Raw genomic sequence first — 27,226 nt, 5'->3', positions numbered from 1 at the left:
ATTCAGACACGTATGAAAGTGAGTTTCAGCTTTCTGCATTCAAATTAAAAGCTTTAGATTCATCTCTGTCTCACTGTAATGAAGCATTCATATATTCAGTTCACCATCCGTTTAGGTTAAGTGCACGTATAGGCAAGCACTCTCAAGATACTTCATTAATCTACATTTATCTTAAAGATATTTAGAACTGTAGACGCGCATGCACAAGAGGAGTTTTTCATGACTTGAAAGCAATTAGGTCTTGAGAAAAGCTTCAGTAGCACATGTTCTCACAGTTATTTCAATAAATTCAAATAAAATATATGTTTAAATCAGCACAAGACTTCCCATTGGGCAGCAGCTTTGCCCCTCACACCCAGTTTGAAAAGCTTTGTTGAATTACTTTGCGTTCTGTCCTTAGGAACATGAACTTATGCAGGTAGTCAGCTTGCAGGATGGTGCCCTTTGACAAACCTACGCACACATCCCTCGCAGGTTCAAAAATGGAATTTGTAATTATTTATCATTTTATTTGGTAGCACTATGGAAACATATATACAAACGAGGTGCTTCATATCAAAACATCAGCCGTTCAAGTGACTTGCAGGCACAAACAGCAGAAACAGAGGCAACAGCTGAAGAGCAGAGCAGCACACCCACTCACAACAAGTGCTGGAGCAAACTTGGGTTAGTGACTCCTTGACTGCTTGGAAGAAAGTACCCAGAAGACAGAAAGGCTGTAACAGCAGAGAAGAAAACCAGAATACATGACAGCTCTGGGCAACTGGCATTCACTTGTTCACTCATGATCTGAACTGCAAAAATCTGGAGTCACCTACTGGAGATACTTCTCCCCACCTGACTGGTTATCACAGTAGACTAGGGCTAAAGTTAGCAGCAGAAGCCTGCAGCTGTCCACCAAACACTTCGAACCTCCTCATTGGGTAAGATGGTGAACATGTGAAAATAAAACCAACCAACCACAGAAATCAAGCTATTGCCCCGAGCTACACAGGAACTTAGGTAGAACTGGAAACTGAAGGTGGATCATCAAAGTCCCAGTTGAGACCTATGAGAAAATCCCGTCTGCATTTGACTACATACTATGCTTCTTGATGTGCAGTAATTTCAGAACCTGACTATTTAACTTCTAGCAGAAGACTCTTGAATTTTCCATCATTGGAAAAAGATGACCCTGACTCTGATGGAGAATTCTAGACTTCTTTATAAATCCAAGTGTCTCTATTGCTTCTATCTATTTACTCTCCTCTAAAGTACACAAATAGACTTAAAAGGAGAACAAATAGTTCATTTCTTGGCCAAACGCATTGCTTGGCCACAAGAAAAAACAATGTGATTACATTCTGCATGTGGTTAAAGCCTGAAGCTTGCTGTTTTAAAACAGACCCAGACAGATATATATGAACATACATAGATATAGTCACACATATATATAGCCTTTGTTAAGAATCATAACAGATCTTGATTAATCACTTCTATTTGGTTTTTTACAGTGATTCATGAAAAAAACAATCCCTAAATGTGTGACCTATTAAGAAAATATGTGAAAAAACAAAGTCTGATTGGCAGACTGAAGTTATAAGCTGAATAAGACATGAGCCTGTTCATCATTAATGCCAGAAGATCCTCTCTCACTCTAAAATCCAAGATGCTGTTTGCCTTATTAGCTTTAAATCAAATATGCATTTAATTTACATTAAAAATAGGAAAACAGAAAATAATACAGATTATTAAGAACTGAAGTCATGTAAGGACAGCACTACTTTTTAAAGAGTCTTTCAGTTTGGAAATAAATATTTCTGCACACTGCTGAGTTGGTACAACAGCGTACAAGGCCAGCACTAGAAGTCTGTCGATTTAACCACTAAGATTTCATTTACTAAATATAACAGAGTTGATTAACTCCAGGCTTCCTTTTTGGATACCACAAACTGCCATCAACTATAAGTTTAGATCTGAGTTTATGAGCAAGGAACAGATGAAGATAAAGAATAAGAAAGGCGAGATAATGCTTCACTCTAGTCAAAAAGTTATAGCAAATTGGATTCACTTTGAATTCATGTCATTTTAGTCAAGAAATTAAAAATGAAACTCTGATCCTTAAAAAGTAAGGTCAGGTGTTCCATTAATTTCCTCTTATATTTTTGCGAAGCACGTGGTCCAAGGTAACAGAAAACTCTATTACAAGTCACAAGTGCGCCACCAGTAGAGATCCAAGCGTTTCTCTTCCAAGCTAGAGACAATTACCAACAAAACAGATCACATCTCTCCAGCATCAAGACAAATAAAGGGAGCCAGAGCCTTTCATCAGCAATCACATTTCTTAGAAATGACAATACATAAATGGCTCTGCACCCCGAGTCTGTGGTTGGCATAGCTATCACGGCACTGCACTCCAGCAGTATTATAGTAGCTCATACTCCGTTTTCACCGCAGGAATCTTGCTACCATTTGTGTTTACTACTGTAGGTCAATACAAATAACTTCACAGTCCTTAATGTCTGTAAAGGGCTATCCCATTCCACCTTTTGGCTCACCTCTTATTTCAAGAACCTGAAAATCCATCTAAGCCCACTTTAATAATGCACACAGAGGCTTTCTTCCCTTCAGTTTTTTTGTGAACATAGCATTATAAGAGGCTGGGAATTTTTCCTTTCTTGATCTCGACAAAACCATTTTCTGCTAAGTACTTCGCAACAGAATAAGGCTGCTGCACAGCACCATTACTGGAAACAAGGGGTTTGTAATGGAAATGGTGATGCAACCTTAAACACAGCACCAAGCTGCATGAAAACCCTATCATACTGCTGGAAAGAAAATGCATTTAAAAACTAACAGGCTTTGTCATCACTGTAAAATGCACACACGGCTGCTGCGTGCTCTCAAAAAGCTTCTTTAAGTGGGGCTGGGCACAGCAGTGAACTGCATCCTCCCTTGACTTTGTACAGTACGTGTGCTCATTACTACCAGCATCTGTGACCACCTCCACACTAACAAGGAAGGGCAAGATAAAAATCTGCACTAAATTACAATCCAGGTTTGTGATCATGAGAAGAATAAGGTAACAAAATTGATGTGAACAGAAGTCAGTGCTGGAGGGTTACTCTCACTACCCGTCCATTATACGCTTTGTTATTCTTTGCCTAGCATTAACACCTACTCATTTCTCCAAACCAGTGGCTCTTGTTATCATCTTCACTCCCTCATTGTCATCACACTAGGCTTCCTCCGGGGAAGGTTTATCAGCTTCAATGAACACTGGCCGCTGCACTTCACACAAACTTTGGAAATCTTGAAATTTCACAGTCATTCATCACTACCCTCTGCACAGAAGAGACAAGTCCAGGTGTAATAAAGATGTAATGATGCTATTTATTAAATGAGTGAAAGAATACTGAAGAGACATGAACAAGATTTGGTCTTAGTGAACATCTGAAAGTTAATAACCCTGATGAGGACTACTGTTACAAAGATCGCAAGGAATTTAACACAAGGTTAGTTTTATCATTAAGACTATACTTACACCTGAAGTACTCTGGATTCTTTTAAGATTCATGTAAGCGAGAACCAGGAGATCTCATCAAATCATGAATATGCGGTAATAGCCTCTGATTCAGAGGCCATCAGTTTACTTTGTGTTCACAGAGTGTGTACAATAGATCGTAAAATAAAGTAATAAAAAGAGGAAACAGGGATAGAGCTGATATGACAAAACACCCAAGCAGAAGCAAGGGAAAACAGAAAAAAGAAAAAAAGGGGGGGATGTTTTAAAGACAAACTATCTGCATGCGCAGTTCTGAAACTGTAACTCCCACCTTCCCTATCCCATTACTGCATACACTGCAAATGAAACAACACAACAAATGAAACAAATAAGAGGGCCATGTTGCCTCTTTTGAAAGGAAAGCTTCACCATTATGGAAAGCTAATAAAGAGAATAAAAGCAACAGGCAAGCAGAGAATGAAAAGTAATAGTATTGATTCAAGTCGTTCATTTTTTATTCATGGATATTCTTTCCAATGACTGTCATAGAAGCATTTTATGCTTAATAGATGCCATCACCATGCAAGTGTTTTCTAAAATAAAGACTGATATATTCTTCAGTACAGAAAAAAACCCTTAACCATGACATTGAGACACTCCATTCCTCCATCCAAAGCCTGCACAGAAGGACGTATGTGAGAAAGAGCAGAAATACATACAAGTTCTTTACAAAAATGTCATCAAAGGAAATAGCCACAGGGAGAATTCAAGTACTAAAATGAAACATGGACCGTGTAAAACTTTATCCTCAGTGAAAGACCTTTGATGTTGAAACAATTTAATACAGGTAGGTGCTATAGATGAAGAAACATTCTGTTTTAAATTGCTAAGCAAATTACAGTATGTTTTCATTTGATAAACCTAGTTAATCTGTCAGCAATCCTTGACCTCTCAAGGAGATGGCATGTGTATTATTAACTACCCTTTAAAAGGCTTCAAAGCAAAAAATGCAGTTGAGATACACAAGTCAGCCTCAGAGCCTTACAAAGAGACCAATTCCTTCCCACTACTCTCCCTCCCTCCTCCTAGTTCTGATTTAAATGCTTGCAATACATATGTTTTGAATATTTATCCCCAGTTTACTCCACATACTCTAAGAGACTAATTCAGCCAACAGATTAAATCCCATTGTTTAAACTATAAATTGTAATCCATTGTTAAGATGCAACCCAAGGCCTCTCTTGATGCCTTCTGCATAAATTGTTCTCCTCCTCCTCAGTCTTCATGATAGAGAATGTTGCTTCTCAATATTTTACTTCATAACCTCATTAGCAGCTTCTTCTTCCCTCTCCCAGTATTTAGATAGAAATGTCTTCAGATACCACCTGGTAACAATCACAGAATTCATATCCAGTTGGTATTGAAAATACTATTTAATCATTGTGGTTTTGTTGACATCAAATATTGAGACCGATAATAAAGGTAGTGGTGGTGAAATTGTTACAGCTCTGGAAGGACATAATGTACTTGATACCCACCTCCTTTATTTACTGTGCGAACACGTAAAGAAACACATGCTTGCTTTCCTCCTCAAGCCAAAAAGGCACACGAGAAGGTCACAGCAACTGCAAGAAGACTGTGCAGAAGTACGGCCCTTCCTGACCATACGTCTTGTGCGCATCCACACACGTGCTACAGGACACTGGCTGGAGATGACAGATGGAAGCACAGACTCAAAGAAATGACCCTTCCGCTTCCCTTAGAGGTGCCATCCTTTACGCTAGCTTTTGCATGGCTGTCTTTGGGCAAATGAATACCAGATGACTAACAGTCTTCTGAGCAGAAGAGAGTCGAGAAGCAGACTGTTAATGAAGTCTTCTTCCAAATGAAAGCCCAAAGAGTACTGGAAAGAGGCACTGGGATAGGATCAGCAATCTTCTTTCAGAAACCAGAGCCTCACTGGTGCAACTGACCTATATTCTCCCACTCAAATTGAAGGACTAGACAAAACATGCAGAAATAATAGGGCCATATCAGCAGAATCTACAGCCATCCCGTGCTGACGAGAGCAAGTAATCCCCTCCCCTGTACTACTCCTTCACCAGCCACAGATGCTACATATAATCCCAAACCACATCTGTTTTAACTTGCACAGGGCCCTTTACAGACCAGACTGTATCTTGCCAGAACCTCATGTTAGATTGCTGTTCATTGACTCTGGTGGTGGTGAAAAATCCAAAGTTTTAAACGACCAACATAACCCTTGCCTTTGAAATCTAATTCAAAACAGTTTTAAGACTTCCTTCTTGTGACTAATTCCCTTTATCTAGCCATCTATTGGATTTAAGAAAGAAATCACAGCAAGCTTCAATTTTCAAACACAAAATAACCGTATGCCTCCATTTTTCACTTCAGCTAAAAGGAACTCTAGTCACATCAGAGGAGAATACGCTAGTGTTGATTCTATTAAGGAGCAGATGGTAAAAATGAAAATTACTTAAGCAGAAATCTTGATTCTTAAATATTTGTAGCATTTCCTACGTTTCAGCTATTCTCTGCAGACGGGTTGGTGTAACAGGAGCCTTTTGTTTGCTGAAGAGGCAGATAAATTACACCACTAATTGGTTGCATATAACACACAGTTATTCAAATTCTTTATTACACATGGAAAATTACTCTGTTCCAATGTTCTAAGTGAATACATTTTCAGCTGTTATTCCTATCAAAGTTGTGTTAAGGGAGTTAAGTGAAAACAGAGTAAGTTCACAAAAGCATCAAAGTGAAACTGATTTTATTTTCTTAGATAAATCACCTGAACATGCTGGGCATTAAGTGGAACAGACATTTTGTTTACAGATCAAATTTATAACATTAATTATTATCTAGAGTTAGCAATTTGATTAAATTTGGTCCTGACTCCAGATTTTAGAACTAGCAAAGTTTTCCTTTTCTATCTCAATCACATTCCTGACTCTTCACCACTTTCTCAGCTTTGGAATAACTACTTAAATTGAAATAACAAGTTACTGAATTCATTGAATGAAATAAATCAAAATCAAGAAAATATCTCTGAATTTGACACAAAAACTACTGTGAAATTTTGCTTGTTTCTCAACAAAACTGGTTCCAGCCTCTTACCCACTACATGTCAAAAGGTCACAAGTGTTCAGGGCAAGGAGGAATGCCTTAAGGCATTTAGATTTGGGAAGTAAGGGAGGCAAAGTTAGACTGTATATTTCATTATGGCTAAACTACACATTTATTTTGATCTTACTTGTAAATAAGATTTCCTCTCGCTCCATTACTTTTACATATTTCCAATTCAGTTTAAATTACTGTTTCAATCTACACATATACACATTAAAAAGAAATACTCAAAGAACTCAAGGCAGACAAACTGAAATCACTCCAAAATAGGTCTTTGACAATCTTGAATTTACAGTTAGCATTTAAGTCTTACAACCGTAACAGAGAATCTAAGTACACCGCCGTGACATCACCCTGGACAAGACTCATTCCTGTATCACAACAGTGGCAAGATGCTCATACTAAGACAATGGCACGAACATAGTGGATGCTTCCATACCATACTGAATTTCCAGTTAAACAGCAGAGCAGTGAAGACCACAGCAGCGCTGCTTATCACACACCAGGAACCCGGAGGAGGATCGGATTCACATCAGACTTACTGTCTGGCAGAAAATCTTCAGGCTCTGCTCACCTGCATTATTTTTTCTTGGAGAAGCAGGAAACAATTCTTGGAGAGGCACAGTGCTCAAAGAGCTGAACTCTCCCTTTTCTTCCTACCACAGCCCAGCTACCTGCACTTGGGCGACGGCTGCTGCAGGTATAAGGTGGCCCCTCTTTCCTGCCTGCTTTGTATCCTGACCAGTACTGGCAACAACAGAAACCACCTGGCTACTAGATCAGATAGCAGAAGCTGTCCCAAATGCCCTGCAGCAGCTGCCACTCGATTTCCCCCTCCCTGCTGTTTTCTCACCTCCCTGCATCAGCCCTGCTCTGCTGGGGCTGGCACAGAAACAAGTAACTGCACAGGGGATGCGAAAGGCACAGTCTCACTTTTGGAAGTTGCAGCATCTGGAGCGGTCCTACACAGAGAGGTGGAACCACCTTGTAACCTCAGCCTCTGTTGGCTAAAAAATACAAAGCAAACACAGGATTGTGCAGTTTTGTGTACACATCAGAATAAAAGGAGGCAGAGATGGTCAGAAAGATAATGCTCAATAAGTGCCTGCAGGAGCTTTTGGCACAAACACAGGAATGCCAGGGGGAACACACAGCAGCTTGAGAAGCACGGCAGACGGACAGCCAGGATAGGCACGTTATGATGAGAGCAGGGATAACAGCACTGTAACAGAGAAACCTGAACTGCTTTAATTAGGTCCTTCTCCTTATAAAATAGTTATAATAAGAAATGTGAGATTACAGGACCAGCTGAAACTGGCGCGCTAATAAAGTACAGGAAACCGTTGCTTTCAGAGTCATTTAGTGAATGCATACAGAGACTTCAGTCCATAGGGTTAAAATATCTTATTATTTCTCATTACATCTTTTTACACATGTATAGTTTTTGTACAAGTCAAACACAGCGACTGGAGAGAACCCATGCCCAAATAATTCTGCAGTGATCAGGGCTTCACAGGAATTCTGAAGGCAGAAGACACCAAAGCTTCTCCTGCATAAATGCAAGGCTGATTGTTTTGAAAAGCTTTTCACAACCTGCCAAAATAACTTAGATGATATCATGCCATCTCATAAAACCAGAGGAAACATAAGGAGTTCAGAAAGAAACTCAGAAGTATATATATTCTTATTTGTTTTTCCACATGAATGACTGTGCAACTGAGGTCCCTTTAAACTTAAGCACTCCTAACAGACCAGCTACCGGCACATAAAGTCAAAAAGCAAAACAAGAATACAAAAGGAGAGACAGAATTTACTTAGTAAGGTCTGCAATAGATCCTGGGACATCTTTGCCTCGGGAAAAAAAAATGGTAAAAGTTTCAAAAGACACTTACCAACAGGATTTTTTAAAGATAGGTTGGTGCTCGCATACTGCTCAGTGTTACATGCTGTTGCAAAAATTAACTCTGTCTCATGAGATCATATGCACACACCCCTAGTCATACATCTATGGAAGCTTTTGCCAGAATCAGTCAGACGTTTTCCTTTATTTCCAAAGCTGCTGAAAAATACTATCACATTCATACTCTATCATGTCCAAATTTTCCTGGCTTTTGAAGTGATCCACACTTCCTATTTAAAGCTTGGGCTGGAATGGATGTCTAAGTCAGTTCACAAAGAGTTTGGTTATACATCTCCCTTTATGAAAAATTTAAATTGTTCAGCTAAGAAGCAGTGTCTTTTTACCCCAAGAAGCTACTCGAGCAGCAGTTAAGTAAATAATACAAAACAAAAGGCAGAAGGCAATCAAAGTGTTTTGTAATTAACACAGAAAAGGTTTTGGTTTGTTTTCATAAAGTTCAAACAGAAGTTTTATGACTTCAGTAAAATGAATGCAGAAGTGTGTGGAGAAGGAAGGTTTCCATTAAAGAGATCCGAACTGGTTCAACAGTAATTTGAGCTCCGTATGAGCTCACTTTTTGCCGTGCCACAGTCAGCAGTGAAGCTAAAATTCACAAAACACAGGAGGGAGCTGATGACAGATGAGAGGGCAAGAGGCAGCACTGGGGCCATCGCTGGAATAATCAGCGGCACTATATTACAGCCTGCCACGAGAGCACCTTTCCCACATTTTTAAAGCTGCAAATGTAAACAGCACATAAAAAGAAACGTAACCGGAGTGGTGAACCAGGAAACGAAAAAAATGGGCTGGAAGAAAATGATGGATTTTCCCGCACCCCAAGGAGCAGGCCTGGGAAGTCCTAGCTCTCAACAGAGAATCCCACTTCACGGTTCACCAGGGCTCTCCATCTGCAGGGAGTGGGACTTCAGGATGATGTCTCCTTTCCGCCACCCTTTGCTGGCTGTTACGAGAGGCTGCTATAAGCTGTGGCAAACCCTCCCCCTGCGAGATGGAGAAACTGCAAGGCAAATCAGGACAGCTAGTGTGCAGTAAGGCTGAACAGATTTAGAGGGTCTAGAAGAGATACCCTGGCTTAGAGAGTCATCTTCCACCTGCACTTCTTGTAAGTTAGTTCTGACTCACAGCAAAATAATTTTTATAATAGTGAAAAGCAGCTGCCAAAAATGCAATCTTGCAAAACGGTGCCAATAAAAAACTAAGCAGGGAGATTCTCTGACAGCATTTGCAATTTATGGGAAGTGGCCAAGCCAGGAGCAAGCTTAGGCCAGGCTCAGCAGTGGGCAATGCTGCCTGGAGTTCATCCCTGGCTGCCAGCACCCACGTTATGCAAGGGCAACCTGAGCACAGTCCCAAAGGTTCTGCAGCAGGTGATAAGGGTGACCCTTTGGAGAAAAGTGTCCCGTGTTCCCCCAGCGTTGGCCCACAGGAGGGTGACCTGGGGAGAGTCATGCCAGACCCGCAGCCAGCGTGAGTCCCAGCTCACATCCAGGGCCACACTCCAAGCTCGGCACAGAGGCTGCCCCTGTACTCTCCCCTCGTGTGGTACAGGATGGCGCCCAGGGACCCCTACAATTCTGGCTCTGACAGTGGTGCTCTGGAAGGACACAGGAATACATGGTTCGCCTGAGAGGATCTAATAGGGCACTGCCTCACCTCAGACAGCACAGCAAGTCTGTTTACTGATACCTTAACATCCCGCCCGCAGATCTGTGCATAATCAGCTCAGTGTTAGGATCTGCAGTTAAACCTCACTGGCTGAGCCTGCAGATTAGAGATAAAAACCAGGAGATTCAGGTATAAAAAAGTAAAGCAAGGCAGGTAATTCCTTGCTTCCCTCCTCAATATTCATCACTGTACCTAAAGGACAACTGCTTGCAGGCAGCACTGATATTAGCCCATTCCCATCTGGAGAGCTGGGCAGGCTGTTACCACTCTCCACCAAAAAAAAAGTTGAGAACTAGCAAAACCCCCACATGCATTGGAGCGGGGAGGCTCGTTCCTCCTGGGGAAGGCGAGCTAAGCCACTGTCCGCGCTGGCAGCCCAGCTGCCCAATACCTGCTCAGACAGTTTAAATCCTGACTTACTGGGTAGGAGAAAGACCTTGAATCCACAGAAACTGAGTTAAAGGTATAGCAGGAAGCAAGGCACAGGCTTTGCTGAACAGGAATTTTCTTCTCCAAGGAGTTCTGCAGGTTGCATCCCACATATTGCGGGAAATTTGCTTGATAAAGGTAACTCTTTAGGACACCAGTGCAAACATGGAAATGCAGGGAACCAAGTTTCCTTTCCATATAGAGACTTGCTAGCAAGTCCTTCAGCTTCACCGTGGGATGGAAATGTAAATGCAAACATAAGTATTTCAAATAACAGGTAATAACAACTTAGGGAGAGCCTCTGATTCTTCTTTATTAGATGGGCAAGAGGCCAGACAAAGCATTTAGTTAATTACAGTTTTATTGATAGCACTAAGTGGTACATTTCTGACATCCTTCATTTTTTTCCCCAGTAGAATGCGGTCCTTTAGCCTTTCTTTTATGTACAGCAACAACAAAAAATTAAGAGTAACTATGTAACTTCCAGCAAGATCCAAATGAAAAAGCTGCCACTAAAAATAAAATAAATACTGTATTCATCATTTAACAGAGCCACCCACACAGAAAGACTAACATGCAGGTCAAATGGGTCAGAATCTTGCCTAGGCTGCTAAAGGGAAATGCTGTATTAAAAAGGTAAGTTTCAAATAAAAAAAAAACAAAGACAGGAAGTAGGAAAAAATAATGAGATCCTTATACTCCGCAAACTGGCCAAAGGTATCAACCCTTGTTATATTTGTTTTTCATGTGTTACTCACTAGGTATGTTCATGCGCTGGGAAGACTACCAGATAAAACATGTGGTTATTGGCCAGCAGAGATAATACAGCTAAAACGCAAGCTCAGGTCTGCAGCAGCTTTCCTTAGTAAGTATTTCCTACTTAGGTGAAGATTGATCCTACGTGATGTGACAGGCCACTGATATAAAAAAATTGCTTTATGATACAGTCCTTGACAAGTATAGAACCATGTGAAATAAGAATTTTCTATCCGTTCTAATGTTAAGAGTCTTTGTGATGCACATGTAATTAAATTACAGGCACAGCTCATCCGTTTACAAAAAGATTTGCAAGGAAGTGTTAAATGAACCCTACGCCTTGATAGCTGTAACCAAATGCGGGGACTGAAATACAGAGGGGTTTTTCCACTCCCTTCTGCTTTACAAAGTTTTTATGTGGTTCACTGATCAGAAAGTTTACAAGAGTGAAAGCGTACCTACTATTCCCCACCCCTGCTACCCACCAAATGGCAGTTAGACAGAGCTGAAGGAAATTGGTGTGGTTTGCTTACTCAACAGGCTTTCTACAAAGGTAGCAAACATGTTGTAAAGCATTTAGACATAAAATAGGAAGAAATGAAGACGCTATTCTGATACCAGCATCTTAGTTAAATTAGTATGGCTCTCACAAAACCAGATGGCAAAAGCTGGGCTATGAGAGCCATCACAGGGAGTTCCCTTGGTGCAAAGCTACGCTGCAAAAACATATCCAGAGAGATAGTTTCATAACCAAGAAACAAACATAGGACTAGGACAGGTACTTAAGTTAAATGACCTTCTCAGATTTCTTATATGCTAATTTAAGTGTGCAGTTGCACACCTCCTGGTAAGTTCTGGCTGGTTTCAGCCAATTTTTTAAAGGGTTGGAAGCCTCCAGGATACAAAGTTCCCCTAAGTTTCATGTAAACTGGTGGCTGAGTAATGAAAGACTCCAGCCAAGAGTCCAGGCTCTGACAGGGCTCATTCCTATGCTGCCAGACAGTTGCAAGTAACAGCCCTTGGAAGCACATTTGAAAAAAAAGAACAAACAATCAACTCTAAGAATTTGGATCAACAGGAAACAAAGTGTCAGGAAAACAAAACCAAGGTTTATGAAAGGCAGAACTGGAGGATCCTCACATTGACTACAAGCAAACAGATTTACAACAGGAGTTAGTTATGCAGCAGGGAAGAGTTCAAGCTTGTGATGGTGATGTGAAAAATTCATGCAAGCTTATCTCGTGGGAATCAGCTCGAAAGTTTACAGCTTTGGGTTTACAGCTTTTACAACACAAATACATATGGTACAAACAGATACACCACATAAATATATAATTTTTTTTTAAGTTATCTTACATTTCATTTTCTTTCCAGTCCAGTCTGACCCACTTCCTCTCCAATCCAGAGATCAGGTCAAAATTTATCAAACATAATGATGATCATAGAATGGTTTGGGTTCAAAGAGACCTTAATGATTATCCAGTTCAAATCCACCCCACTACAGGCAGGGAAACTTCCCACTGGATCAGGTTGCTCAAAGCCTCATCCAACTTGACCTTGAACATCTCCAGGGACAGGGCATCTATGATTTGTCTGGGCAACCTGGGCCAGTGCCTCATCATCCTCACAGTAAAAAAATTTTTCCCAATATCCAATCTAAATCTCCCCTCTTTCATCTTAAAACCATTACCCCTCATCCTATCACTGCACTCCCTAAATGAAAATGCACACCCTATATGAAAAGGTCAACTCTAATGTACCTACCTGCCTGCATTCCTTCTGAAAGTGAGTGAATTGTAGGATAACTCTGGCTTCTGTGACACATTTAAGAATATGTAAAAAAGCAAAACCAAACAGAAAAAGCCCCGAAACCCCAAACTCTTTCAGCTTTAAGTACAAAGACTTTTTCTATTAGGAAAAACACACCATCATTGTATTGAACATGATTAAAAATTTAGATTTTTGCAAGAACCACTTTTGACCATTTTACAAACTTCCTGTCATTTGCCAATTACACAATTGACACCGACAATCTAAAGTATTTTCACTTCAGAAATAAAAAAAGAAACAACTAATAAAAAAGGGATAATGTAACAAGGTCTGCCCTAGCTGCAATGAGAATAAACTCAGTTTAATCCCAGGCCACTTAGTCAGCGAGGACAAGTCATATCACTAGAACTCTTCTCAGTTACCGTCTATTTCGCTTTTACTACTCTTGCTCACTTTGTTCGTGCCTAGAGCAGAATCAGGCACAGACTCAGCTGCAGTCCAGTATTATTTGACTCTTGAAGACAGATACTTGCTTGTACCAAACCACACAGCTTTGCTTTGTGCCCTCTGCCCTGCCTATGAAAAGCAACACAGAATCCAGAAACGAGCTGGAAGGAGAGAAACCGTGGTGCCACCACGAGTACCAGCTGCAAGGCAGCTTGCTTTTATTTAGCAGACACATACATGTACATCTTAACTGGCTTTCAGCTGAGGGCCTTTAGCTTCTGAACTTAGGTTTGCAGCTTCAGAACAGCTGGCTCTAGATAAAAAGTCTGATATTCCTAACAAACACTACTTAGGCAAAGAGGGATTGCACTGTAAATTCAAGCCTCCCATAAAAGAGATGTAGAAGATATGTGCATCAGAAAAAAAAAACCAATTCACAGTAGAGACTAAATTGTTTAAGAGAGGAAGACAACAGAAAATTCTGATTATTTAAACTGAATACTTGACACTTAAGTTGTGTGTCGATACTCCTGCTCCAACGCCAAACTGATCCTGTAAACTCCAAGTCCTTGATTCAACTATAACCCCTAAGCAAAGATGAAGAAAGCTCTTTTAAATATGCTTTTCTACTCCACTTCCATTAAGCACTCTGAAGTAATAACACTTTAGTCTAGGCTGTAAATATCCCAAACTTCTATGATTCAAGCTTTTAAACTTCCATTCATCTGCTCTTCATTCAACAACTGGTTTACAGAAAGATACTTAAATTGTTTTAAAGAGCATCACGGCTCAGCGTAGGGCCTTCAGGTTCTCCACCACACACTATCACTCATTACTTTTTGTTCCCCAGTAGTCACGTGCTGGCCTGTTCACGTTCAAACGAATCAAAAGCAACACAGCAAACAAGACAGCTAGGGCAAAGGAATGAGATTCAAACAACAATCAATACAGAAGACATTTAGACATCCAGAAAACTAAGTAAAGTCTGCTTTCTTTTTTAACTATGTTTAACAAAAAAAAAAATTATCATTAAGAAAGTCTAAAATTGCTTAGATGTATACAGAAATGCCACTAAGAACTCCCTATCTCTTAATTTTCATCAGTGACACAAAGCCATTGGCTGAAAACACTAGGTACTGCAATTAACTGTTTTCCAATAGCATTTCCAGAGAAGAAGGCGAAGGAATCCCAAACCCTGTTACAGGATCACATTGTTCTCATGAAGCACACAACTACTAAAGTTGTGCAGTAACTGTGAGCGCTACCACCCCTCCCATGTGGAAGCAAGCGACTATTGTGCTTTAAAACGCATCATCCTTTACAGTAAAAATTAAAGGTGATCCGAAAAACTTAACAAATGCACAAAAAAAAGTTTATTCTACACTCAATCCAAATGATAATGAAAATTAACACTGCAATTTAATGGAAATGCAGTGAGTGACATCCCATAAAATGATGCCAATGACTTCTCTGTGTCAGCTACATTTCCACATTCAGTACAACCGGTATAGGTGGCTCACACCAATAAACTGTCCAGTAGATAAGTAAAGGAAATGTCTAGCATGACCTTGTTGTAGCTTCTCAAGATTATACGCAATTTGCCTGGTGCTCCTTATTTGAACTTCAACAATTTGAAAATTTAATTTGAATTCCAATTTGTCTTTAGCAATCAGAAGAAACAACGTTAATGGGGCTAAATGCAAGATGCACAAAACTGGCAAGTAAAGTAATAATGATTGTCCAATCAGATCCTGGTTTTAGTAAGCAGCAGCTTTTCAGGCTGCTTAATTGCCTAAGGGCCTTTATAGGAAATTGATTTCTATATCGGGATAGTGAGTTTTATGCTTGAAATATGCTTGACAAAGTTTATGTTTATCTTTTCATTATGTTTATGCTTGCAACGTTTCAGCTCGTTTGGCCTTCTCTTGGTTCAAAGTCCCAGTTTCAAATTCTATCCCTGAACTAATTAGTTTTAGCTGTAGGCAAGTCGATTTTGCCTTTGTTTCTCAATCTGTAGAAGACATACAATACTAAATATTTATCTACTTAATTAGCTATTGGAAGGATTTGTTTACCCTGACATAGTTTGTTTTTTTCAAATACACAATGAGTCTATAAAATCCTAAGCAGAAAATACCTAGTTTAACCACATTAACTGGAATGATTGTAATTTTTGTAAATGGCTCGTTGAGCTTTTGTATCCTTTTCTTCCTGAGGGATATCGTGTCCTACAGTGCATTTCTAAGCCTCCCATTTAGCAAACCACGATACCCTAAGCTGAGTTCATGTTATTTTAACTATGACAGCTGAGAGAAAAAAAAAAAAAAAAGGCAACAGTACATTGATTACAAAGACATTTAATCTTAGGAATCTGAATGGTCATAGTTTAGAATATTTAGATTTTTTTTCCCAGTCCACTTCCTGGAGAAAACACCGAGTGAGAACAGGAGTTCCTTATTTCATTGCTTTTGCAGCAATTAGTTCTCTTTGATAGTCAATGTTTTGTTGACTAGTGTGTATAATCTGGTGCTGCCTGACTTCATAGTACTCAAAACATATGCACTTATAAAGTTCAGTAACTACATCTGTGGCTGTTTTAGCAGCCAATTAATAAGCTTCCCATTAGAAAGAAAAAATACCCTAAAGCAAAATGTGATCCTGGAGATAAAATAAAAAAAAAATTAAAAAATCTCAAGTCTTGTGAAGCATCAAACCTGAACAGAAAATCAGCTGAGGCTTCTTCATCATTAAAGATAAAAGAAGGAACAAATGAACTCACCGCTGGCTCAAACTTTAATACGTAATTCTACTAATCCTGATGTTATTTATAATAAAGAGATTAAGATCCAATATTAAAATGGGAAGAAGAAGTTGAAATGATCCCTTAGAGGAGTTATTTAACAAAGCACCATTTCATCACGGCACACTATGCCCAATTTGATGGGTCTTCATTAACTCAATTCCTTCCATGTTGGAAGGAATAAGCTCCTTGAAAGCACACACTTCACTACCCTAAAGTTTATTTTAAATAAAAAAGCAAAGCTAAGTACATCACAGATTGAGCCGACCACAACCTCAGCACCTCAGAAACGTGAGCCTTTCCTGGCAGATGCTGTCTGTAGTCGTCCTGGGCTACCAACACCATGACAGAGCAGAGGAAAGGAAGAACTACTTAGCCATACAAAATCATGGCAGTGGATTAGGAAGGGACCCAATAGACATCTGAATAACAATTTCAGCAGAAAATTTAGCTACCTTGGTACCCATATGGCCCACCACTACAGCATCCAATATGTCCCCCAGGACTTAAAGTACCTCCCCCTCTTTCAAAGCTCTTCACCCAGTTCCTTTACAAATCTATACCAGCATCACAGACCAGACCGATCTCTGACTCTGCATTTCAAACTAGCCCTTATATTTAGAGTTGTCTGGTATAAAATTTCACAATAACAGTGACATAAGTCGCATCCATTTTCCAGCAAAAGTACTGGTCTAACTTTTTTTAAAGTCCTGTTTTCTTTGAAAGTATAGACCTGTGCTTCTATTCCCTGCAATAATTTTTGGCTGGAGCTGGCAAATGGATTATATTTTGCTAAAGTAACAGGCTGTCTTGGACCTGTTAATCCTATTAGTTACCTGGAAACAGGTAAAAAGGTTGAGGTGATGCTTTTTTAGTGCTTCTACGGAAAACAAGTAGACCTTAACAAGCTGGAAAGTATACAGATCCCTACAGGGCACCTTATGCTGTTGAAGAATGTTCCTGTAATGCAATAAAAATGAATGACAAAGCAACTTTACATAGATACATAAAGCTATATCTGCGCTGGAAGTTGCAGTAGATATCTCTGGCTTTCTGGCAAAGTAGCTGCATTCAACGCAAAACTGATCTCTGATGCAAGAAAAAAATTCCTACATCAAGTTTGCAAAACCACTGAGCTGGTGGCACAAAAAAAACTAAACCTATGAACGTGCCTCACCTTTTTTGTGTCTGTAATGTTCATTCAGGCACTCTTTCCTCCCAATTCATACTGCAAATTCCTCAGGGCAGAGATTGTTTCTTTAGGATAGTGCTATGCAGGAAGGGCCCTCAGGCCACTGGAAACCAAAACAGTAGATGGCACACTTATTTTCTAACTTGATGTGCTAACTTGTCCTCACATCCCTGAGCAAGGGATTTTGTTATTCTGCTCATATATTGAGTTAAATAAATAAATCAGAGTCATTGCACATTCAGCAAATTCTTGGGTTTACAGAGGAAACTCTGAAGGTATAACTCCCTTGCATGACTAGGAAAAGGACATAGCATATAACACAGCCAGTTTATGCCTTCAACTTCTCCCTCTTTTTGCTCAGTTTTACCAGTCACTGACTACAGAGAAGGCAATACATGGCCAAGAATCTAGATTTGAGCTTCCCCAAATCAGTGAGCGTTTTGATACAATGGCAGCTGTAACCCATGCTTCAACCTTTTAAACTAAACCCTCCACCTAAGGCTGACTGGCATAAACGGTCACAAACTACAGACTTCGTAACAGGCTTCAAGGCTGCTGTCTCATGGCTTGAACTTCACAAAAACAGCTTTGTAAATCTTTTCAGTGGGATACGGCTTCAACCCAAGAGATAACATGTTTTCTGCTTTTCAGAGACATTAGATTTCTTGAATTCTAAAGCTTGTTAAATTTTTGGAAAAAGGAAGAGTATGTTCACTCATATTATGGAAGAGATGTATATACTTGTTCAGCCTTCTTGTATTTGAAATAAGAAATAGGTAAATGAAGAGTAATGGGCACGCTTAAACTGTCTTTGGAGAGCCACTCCGCTCCCCACGGGTGCTCTCTGTGGTAACAAATAGTACACACAGGACAACCTCATGCACTGCTAGGGCTTCCTTCCAGAACACACAACACTGCCCATACCTGAGCATTTCTAATCAGTTAGTGTATCGCTGCGCTGCTCACTGTGCCGAAGGACACAGGAGAAGGACACTTGCAGCAAGGCAAGCTGTGACAACTGTGCATTCTTACCCTAGCAGCCTCCTACAAAAAGTCATCTCTTCCCCTTGCAAACTGTACTGCCAGCACAACTGGGAAGTCAGCTACAACATGCACCGCTCCAGTTTGCTTTTGCGTGTTACAGAGGATGCCCTCAAAGGTCCTAAGGCTTGGAAGAAAAGGTTGGTTTCCTTTTAGAAGTATCAAACCACCTCCCACCCAAAGAAATTCCCCAAACCACCACAACTCCTTCCCCAAACTCTCCTTCTTCTATTAAGACACCCAAACCTCGCTACCAGTTTCTGCCAGACTGTTTTCAGGGGGCAGCAGTGATGTGCCAGGCACTACAAGAGTTAAACATGTGTATTGTTTACATGCTTGCATTATACAACATAGCACATCTCCAAGGACAAGTTACCTGGAAAAGCTCTAGGATGAAAAAGGAATAAAAACACAATATAATGCAAAGACTATCATAACCCAATCAGATTCCTCCTTATTCTCAAAAAAAAATATTCCCTCCCCCAACATCCCAGCCGCTTCAGATAAAATATAAAATCTGCCTTTCTTCCTCTACCAACAGCCAAGCTCCAAATTGCATCCCAGGATGAGCCCAGGAATCCACCCTTCCTTGAAGGGCACTGAGGCACTCAGTAACCGCAGCAAGCCTGAAGGTCATCGCACCAACACAGTGGGATGGATACTCAGCAAGTCATCTTGACACTGAAGAGAAAACTGAGGTAGCAGAGACGTATTTCAGTTGAAACAGCAGAGCAGTGCACATATTTTCTGGGCTGCTCAGCAACTCATCCTGCCAGGAAGAATAAAATTTCCTTTGGCTCAACCTAAATTCCTTGTTCTCCAGAGGTACTAAATAGTGAAGCTTTTCCTCTATGGTCATATTAACATGCAAAGCAACTCAAGCCCATCCGTTCCGATCCCCATCCTTAAGTGCTCTGCTTAGCTAGAGGTGCACTTCACCATCTGACAGTGTAAATTCCAGCTCCCCTGAAATCCTTTCAGCTTGTTTAGAAGCATCCAGCACAGGCACTGGCCTAGATCAGAAGTGCAGTTATGCACACACGAATGGTCTTGACCCACTTCTCATCACATCGTCCTGACTACTCAAGAGCTGTGAATTCTGTTTTATTAATAGCACCAGAATAAAAGCCTGTGTACATATACAAGGGCTTATGAATGCCCATTCATTCCCTGCCTGTACAGTGAAAAGAACTCTTCAGTTATTTCCCATCATCATCCTCCTCTCACCAACCCACCAAAAGACCCACAAAATGCCATTGCTATAGAAATACCTTTGACTGGCAGCGTTTGGCTCCCACTCAGAACAGAAGCCACCAGACCAGACGAGTCAGCTAGCACCAGCTGGCACAGGCCTGGTGAACTGAACGTCCTCCCAAGACAGACAGAACTCTTAATATTCAAGCAAGGAAAAGCAGCTTAACATGGGTTTCCCTTTACACAACAGCAAACACTTTCAAGACTCAGTTTCCCCTCCCTAAAATACACTATAATGCAAAGCAGAGGAACTGCTTCAACCAAAGTCAAACATAAAGGCAGTTTCTCCTTCAGAAGCATTTCTGGGTTTTAGTTCTCCAGCTTACAGGAAAGGTGAATAATTTCTGGGTGCAAGGTTAAAAAATAAGACCCATCTCACCACAAACAAGCAGAATAGTTGCTGCCCAGAACATCAAAGCACTCCTTATAGCAAGAGCAGGTTTCATGCTTCATCATTGTAAATATAGTTCTCTACAGGACGTGAACACAGCTCATACAGAGGGACTATAAATAAAAGAGGCTGAGATTTGTGAAAAAGCAGACCAATGGTTTTCATCCGGCATGTACAGAACTTGAAATCACAGTATAAATGCAAAAATAAAGAAATTAATCTCACCTAAAACAGTAATCTCTCCCACTGTTCCTAGATTACTACACTGTTCCTCTCTTTGAGGAAGAACATGTATTTGCACAAAAGGCAATATTCTGGCTTCATGTTCCCAAAGAACTTTTAAAACATAAAGACTCAATTAACTCCAAGCTACACAAGATCTATTCTAGAAAGCGAACTGCATCAAACCACTACAAACTCTGCCCTTGCAGATATACAACCAGGCTAAAGAACCAGAGCAACTCCTGATGTCAAATGTTATTTTAATATGTGATACAGACCAGGGGGCAGAGCACCGCACATAACTGCTCCAACATCTTTGTAACTTCTTCTTTTATAGACACAACTTGTAAAACCTTTCTCTTCCACCTGTGAGTTTCCTGCCCTTCACTGCACAAAACTTAACAGTGTTGGCCTAAACACAAGAAGTAGGCTGCCAGCTCAAAACACGTTTTGAAACTCAAGTTAAGACTGATAGACTGCAATTACAACAGTCAACCACCAAACGCAGAGCTGTAAGGAAAAGGGTTACTTCAAACTTCAGTTTTCCCAGTGTGACGAAACATGAAGGTAGCAGGTGCCATCCTGTGTTTTCAAGTTATATAGAAAGGGGAAGAAAAGGTTCTGCTTGACCACATCCTTCCTCTTCTTGCAGATGCCAGTGCTCCTTGCTCATACAATCCCTGTAAGACTTCTGCCACAAGAGAATTGCCACACGCAGCTCCCCCCGTCTTACAACACAAATAGACTTCTGCACCAACGCCCTGAATTGGAAGAGAGTGTCTGTGCACAGCAGAAGTAAGAGCTGCCACTCCTTTAGAAATCACCTTTAAAAAGAAGCACAACCCTGATCTAACAGGGTGGAGATCTGCACTTGCATCATGCTGCCCAGCTGCTGGGATCACAGAGAGGCAGTCCTGCTCTTGCCACAACCCTCCACAGAGCCTCTGCTTCCTTTCTGCTAGCACCTACTCACACGCAACTGTAGAACTGACCAGAGAAAGGACTTTGCAAAGATCCATCCGGAGACCCATCTGTAAAAACAGCATCCACTACTTAAAGGCAGGTGCAGAAAGGAGAAGAAAAATGTCCCTTACTGGACTGGTTTTTTCTCTCTCCTATGAATGCTGAATGTTTTTGTTTAACCACTTATCATTAAAAAACCCTCCTGTTTTTTTCAAATAAAAAAGACAAACATGCATGTCATTTGTGGAAGAGCAGCCAACCATTAATTGCATCACAGCCAGTAACCACACTGATTTTCACACCGTGCCTCTTCACTCCTCTCTTCTCCTGTTCCTTCACGCAGGGGATGTTCTTTCAATGCCAGCCAACAGTTCAGGAGACATCAGTTCAAGTTCTTGCACCACAACATAATTCCTGTCGTGATTCTCCACCCCAGAACACAGTTCCTGTATAGTCATGTACGACCCACATATTTTCTTGTGCTTTTATTCCCCATCTACAAAGGGGAATTGTAGATTCACTGTCTTCTCCACAGTGGGAAAATACAGGACCTTTGCACTTCAGCATGGTTTTGAGAGGATTAACATAAACGAAGCACACTCAGAGGTAAGTCTGACAAGAACATGTGAGGTGTGGAAAGAGGAGAATCACTGAGAAATGTAGTTCTAACCAAATAATTTATCCTTCACCTAAAGAATATTTTTTCTATCAAATTGGCTTCTCTATGCTCAGGTTAGCACGTGACCAATTCCCTTTCCACAGCTGAATCTTCCATTGGCTTATGTTGAAACTAAACACTGAAATCCGAACTTACATGCTCTTCAAGTAAATACAGAGAATTGCACACTCTTTGCAACTTCTAAGCTGGGCTGCAAACCATACTTCAACCGATATTCAAGAACATACTACGTCTGGCCAAAACAGAATAAACTTCAGACTGGTCACGGGATCAAAGAAGCATTAAGCACATTTTTTTCCTCTCCAAAGTCAGACAGTGCATAGATCCTTGCTCTTTGACTCTTGCTTTTTCCAAAAGTGTCAGAACGTTTATCAGCTGTGAGTTGTGTTTGACAAACTTTCTGTGTACTTGTGAGATGCAAATAAACACAAAGTTGTACAGCAAAAAGATATCAGATACAAAAATGTCTCAGCAGACTCTGCAAATCTGAGCACTGAAACTCACTCTGTTTAAAACTCCCACAGTGCCAGAACAGTCTTAAGAGTTGGCCATATGTATCTAATACTGTTAAGTACATACAAAGATAACATAGTTTTATTCAATAACATCTTTTTTTTTTTTGAAACTTTTATGGAGTCAATTACTGGTTAAACAGTCCCATGCTTCTTCCCACGGCTAGTAAACAAGAGTATTTGCTTCTATCCCAATTTTTTCTTCTGCTCCAATTTTTTGACGATTTTCCTGTCCTTACTGATGTTATGAAGGGGTGTGCTCAAAACCTGTTGTCCCTCAAAGTCACAAGTATGGCACTATGTAAAAACTGCAGTGCCACCTCCACCCCAGTCTGCTCAGTCTCTCTCAAGCTTCACTGTTCCAATGCACAACTCTGACAAACAATTTGCCACTTCAGCAAATGTCCTGATCATTGCCACCACACAAATCAGCTTGCAAAGAAAAGACGTGAATGATCAAGAAAGATCTCTAAACTGCAGCTGCCAAGACTGCTCCTCGCTTACCTTGTCATGCAGTGGTGTTGTAGGGCAGTTCAACAAAGTCTCAAAACCTTTAAATGCTGAAGGGTGAGCTGGAGTTCAGAGAAACTTCTTAATTTTGAAGGGAGAAAAAAGATGCCAAGATAGAAAAACAAGGAAGAGAGTAAATTAAAGGACGTAAGTTCTAAAGCAGAAAGGAGAAGCCAAGCAGGAAAATCTTCAGAGGACCTGATGACACTCTGACCTCTACCCCTTATTTTTGGGAAGCATCAGCATACCATTTTAATTAACAATACTTAATTGCTTGAGGCAAAATAGCAACATTAGTCTTGAACATTTGGACTCTGAAAAATAGAAGTGACACTTCATCTGCTAGAATCATCCCTGGCAAAACTCCACTGACATCAGTGGAACTACACCAAGCATAAAATCAGCCATCAGTTGTTTTAAGACAATAAAGGTTTTGTTTTAGGAGCTGTGGGGCATTTGTGGTTCTTTTTAATAAAGCCCAGCAAACAATTGTTTATTGTCCCTACGTAAACATCGCTGACAATAAGCAAGCAGCTATCACATTCACAGTACATGCTCTCTGTCCATATATTACTGGGAAAATAACCATCAATAGAGGGAGAGATTTTCAGCGTTCTGCTCATATCACAGGCAGATCGCAGACAGCTTAAATGCCTCTCAAATTGCCTACAAGATCTATAAGCAATTATTCCCAATTTTAACAATGTCTTCCAAGCTCCCACTTCTCTGCCATATCAATAAAAGTTAAACATCCACATTGGTGCTATAGGATTTAGCGCACACATAAACGCACCACGAGGCAGAATAGCATCACTGCCAGAACGAATACTACAGACAGCAACCACGTTATGCTCACAGAAGCACGTTTTCCTTGTTTTGTTGCATTTTTTGTTTGACTAGGCAAATTCGCAACAAAACCCCAAAATTTCACATTTCTGCCTCTCTCTCCAGTTTGCTACGAGCACTTCCCTGGTCTTACAGGACCAGACTATGTTCCAATGCCAGCCAGTGCCGCACACTGCATCCGCACAGTACTGGCATATGCCAGAACTCATGAAACTATGAAAACCAAAGCCCTATGGAAGAAGCAAACAAGTAGTTAAGTTACACAAAGCTCCTGCGTTGCACCCCTTCCCCTCATGAAACCCCAAAATACATTTATCCATGCAGTTAGCCTGGCCAGCTGTACCCCCTTTCAATCTAATGCATACAAAAATCTGGATATTCAGACTCCCAGGACTCTTCAGGAAAACTTTGACAGCACTGTACAGGGAGGGACGGAAGCTGCAGTCCTTGGGGCTCCCCATGCTTCCAGCTTTTACTTCTTTTAAAGATTTGCAAGGCAACAGCCACCTTCCACATCAGTTCAGCTGCTCCCAATTCCCAGGTATGAACAAATAGGAAATAAAATATGTATTTGGTTTTCCCTTTCCACCTTTTCTTCCTACCCAACCTTGGCCACACCAGGCTCATCCTGATGGGCCAAAGCTCCCACAGAACAACTGTTGCCCCACCAAGAAGCTCCACAGCCCAGTGGGTGGGGGGAACTCACCAAGCAATGGCCCGTAGCACCCCCCTTGCTGTTCCTCACAGCCCCCTGAGCTCCCTTCTACATCTCTCCTCCCTCTTTTTTGTTTTGGAACACCTCATGTTTCCCTTCAGGAATGAAAGAACACAGAACCTCAGAGCCTGGGGGTGCTGCTGCCTCCCACCCCGGGGAGGGAGTGTGGTGATGGCACCCCTCACTGGCAGCTCAAAAGGAGGGTGCAGCAATGGGACCCCCTCACTCTGGCAGCTCAAAAGGAGGGTGCAGCGATGGGACCCCTGCACTCCGGCAGCTCAAAAGGAGGGTGCAGTGATGGGACCCCCTCACTCTGGCAGCTCAAAACAAGGGTGCAGTTGGGACACCCCCCACTCTGGCAGCCTGGGGAGGAGGTGCCGGGATGGAACTCTCTCTACCCCAACAGCTTGGGGACGGAGTGCGGGGATGGGACCCTCACACCAGCAACTTGGGGAGAGTTGTGGTGATGGGACCCCCCCACTCCAGCAGCTCAGGGATAGGGTGCAGTGATAAGAACTCCCACTCCAGCAGCTCAGGGAGGGGGTGCGGTGGTGGGACCCCACACTCCAGCAATTTGGGGAAGGGGGCATGGTGATGGAACTCGCCCTACTCTGGCAGCTTTGGGGGGGCGGGGAGGGGGGGGAAATGGGATTCCCCTCTCCACCAACTGGGGAAGGGGTGCAGTGATGAGACCGTCCCCACTCCAGCAACTCAGAGATACAATATTGGAATGGGACCCCTCCAAGTCCAGCAGCTGGGGAAAGGGGTGCAGGGATGGGATCCCCCTCTCCAGCAGCTTGTAGAGGGGATGCTGGGATGGGACCTCCTACTCCAGCAACTCGGGGAGAAGGTGCGGTGATGGAACTCCCCACTCCAGCAGCTCGGAGAGGGGCTGTGGAGATAGGAACCCCCTCTCCAGCAGCTCGGAGATGGGATACCAGGACGGGACCCCCTTCTCCGGCAGCTCAAGAAAGGGTTACAGGGACAGGAACCCCAACGCCAGCAGCTTGGGGAGGGGGTGCACTGACGGGAACCCCCACTCCAGCAGCTCAGAGATGCAATATGGGGACGGGACCTCCCAACTCCGGCAGCTCGGGGAGGGGATACAGGGATGGGATCCCCGACTTCGACAGCTTGTGGGGGGGTTCGCTGATGGGAACCCTCACTCCAGCAGCTCGAGGATGGGATACGGGGATGGGACCCCCCCTCTCCAGCAACTCGGGGATGGGACCCCTCCTCTCCAGCAACTCGGGGATGGGAGGCAGTGATGGGACCCCCCTCTCCAGCAGCTCAGGGATGGGATACAGGGACGGCACCCCCACTCCATCAGTTCAGAGATGCAATATGGGGATGGGACCCCCCTCTCCAGCAGCTCAGGGATGGGATACGGGGATGGGACCCCCCTCTCCAGCAGCTCGGGGATGGGATACGGGGATGGGACCCCCACTCCAGCAGTTCAGAGATGCAATATGGGGATGGGACCCCCCTCTCCAGCAGCTCAGGGATGGGATACGGAGATATCCCCACTCCAGCAGTTCAGAGATGCAATACGGGGATGGGACCCCCCTCTCCAGCAGCTCGGGGACGGGATACGGGGATGGGACCCTCCTCTCCAGCAGCTCGGGGATGGGATACGGGGATGGGACCCTCCTCTCCAGCAGCTCGGGGATGGGATACGGGGATGGGATCCTCCTCTCCAGCAGCTCGGGGATGGGATACGGGGATGGGATCCTCCTCTCCAGCAGCTCGGGGATGGGATACGGGGATTGGAAACCCCACTCCAGCAACTCGGGGAGGGGGGGCGGCGATGGGACCCCGACTCCGTCAGCTCGGGGAGAGGATGCGGGGAGGGGGATGCGGGGAGGGGAAGCCGCGCCGCGCCATTGTGTGCGCAGACACAAAACCTACCTCTCCCGGAGGCGAGGGCAGGGGGATCCCGAGTCGCCCAGCGGCGGGAGGGCAGCAGGGACGCCGGCAGCCGCCCGGGCTCGGGCTCGGTGTCCGCCCTCGGTGCGGGGGGAGGCGGAGCCGCCGCGGAGTCACCGCCCCGCAGCCTCCTTTGTTGTCAGGCGTGGAAAAAAATCCGGGGTGGGGGTGGGAATCCTGAGAGAAACGGGGTGAAAGAAGAAGGGTTGGGGGTAGGGAGGTGAGCGCCCTGCAGCCCTGCCTGCTCGGGGCACCGGGGGACAGGCGGCTCCTGCTCCGGGACACGCGTGGGGAGCCCACGGGTCGGTTCCAAACCCCTGGCGAGGTCCTGGTCCTCTTGGGTGGCCCCACTCGCCTGCCAAAAACACCCTTCTCTTCGTGGATGAGGAATCTGTGCCTCCGTTTAACTTTCCCCAAGGGGTTTCTTTTCCCTTTCTCCATCCCCTTGTGGATATTTCTCCATAGGAATTGATGTCCCCACTCTAGTAGTGGACCCATCGAAGAAAAAGGCCAAGAAATCACAGCCAGCCGGCCAAAACGTGCCTCAGTGGGCTCT

General features: G+C 42.7%; 1 protein-coding gene across 3 annotated transcripts in view; it reads right to left on the bottom strand.

The window, feature by feature from the left end:
- The window catches only part of FAM107B (family with sequence similarity 107 member B), a 60,099-nt gene extending 33,339 nt beyond the window's left edge, over nucleotides 1-26,760 (bottom strand). Inside the window, exons 1-2 of one of the 3 annotated variants that reach the window (XM_054051921.1) lie at nucleotides 26,653-26,760; nucleotides 23,178-23,264 (exon numbers count right to left, since the gene is read on the bottom strand). The gene's annotated coding sequence lies outside the window, so the exon portion shown is untranslated. Of the gene's footprint in view, nucleotides 1-8,523; nucleotides 8,547-23,177; nucleotides 23,265-26,652 lie in introns of those variants that run through there. The other 2 variants (XM_054051912.1, XM_054051939.1) reach the window with 2 other exon arrangements.
- Between the last annotated feature and the right edge of the window lie 466 nt (nucleotides 26,761-27,226).

The sequence above is a fragment of the Cuculus canorus genome, chromosome 1 (assembly GCF_017976375.1).
Source record: "Cuculus canorus isolate bCucCan1 chromosome 1, bCucCan1.pri, whole genome shotgun sequence".
In the NCBI taxonomy this organism is placed as follows: domain Eukaryota; kingdom Metazoa; phylum Chordata; class Aves; order Cuculiformes; family Cuculidae; genus Cuculus; species Cuculus canorus.
The sequence above is the reverse complement of the archived record's forward strand: the minus strand, read 5'-3'. Positions and strand labels throughout refer to the sequence as shown.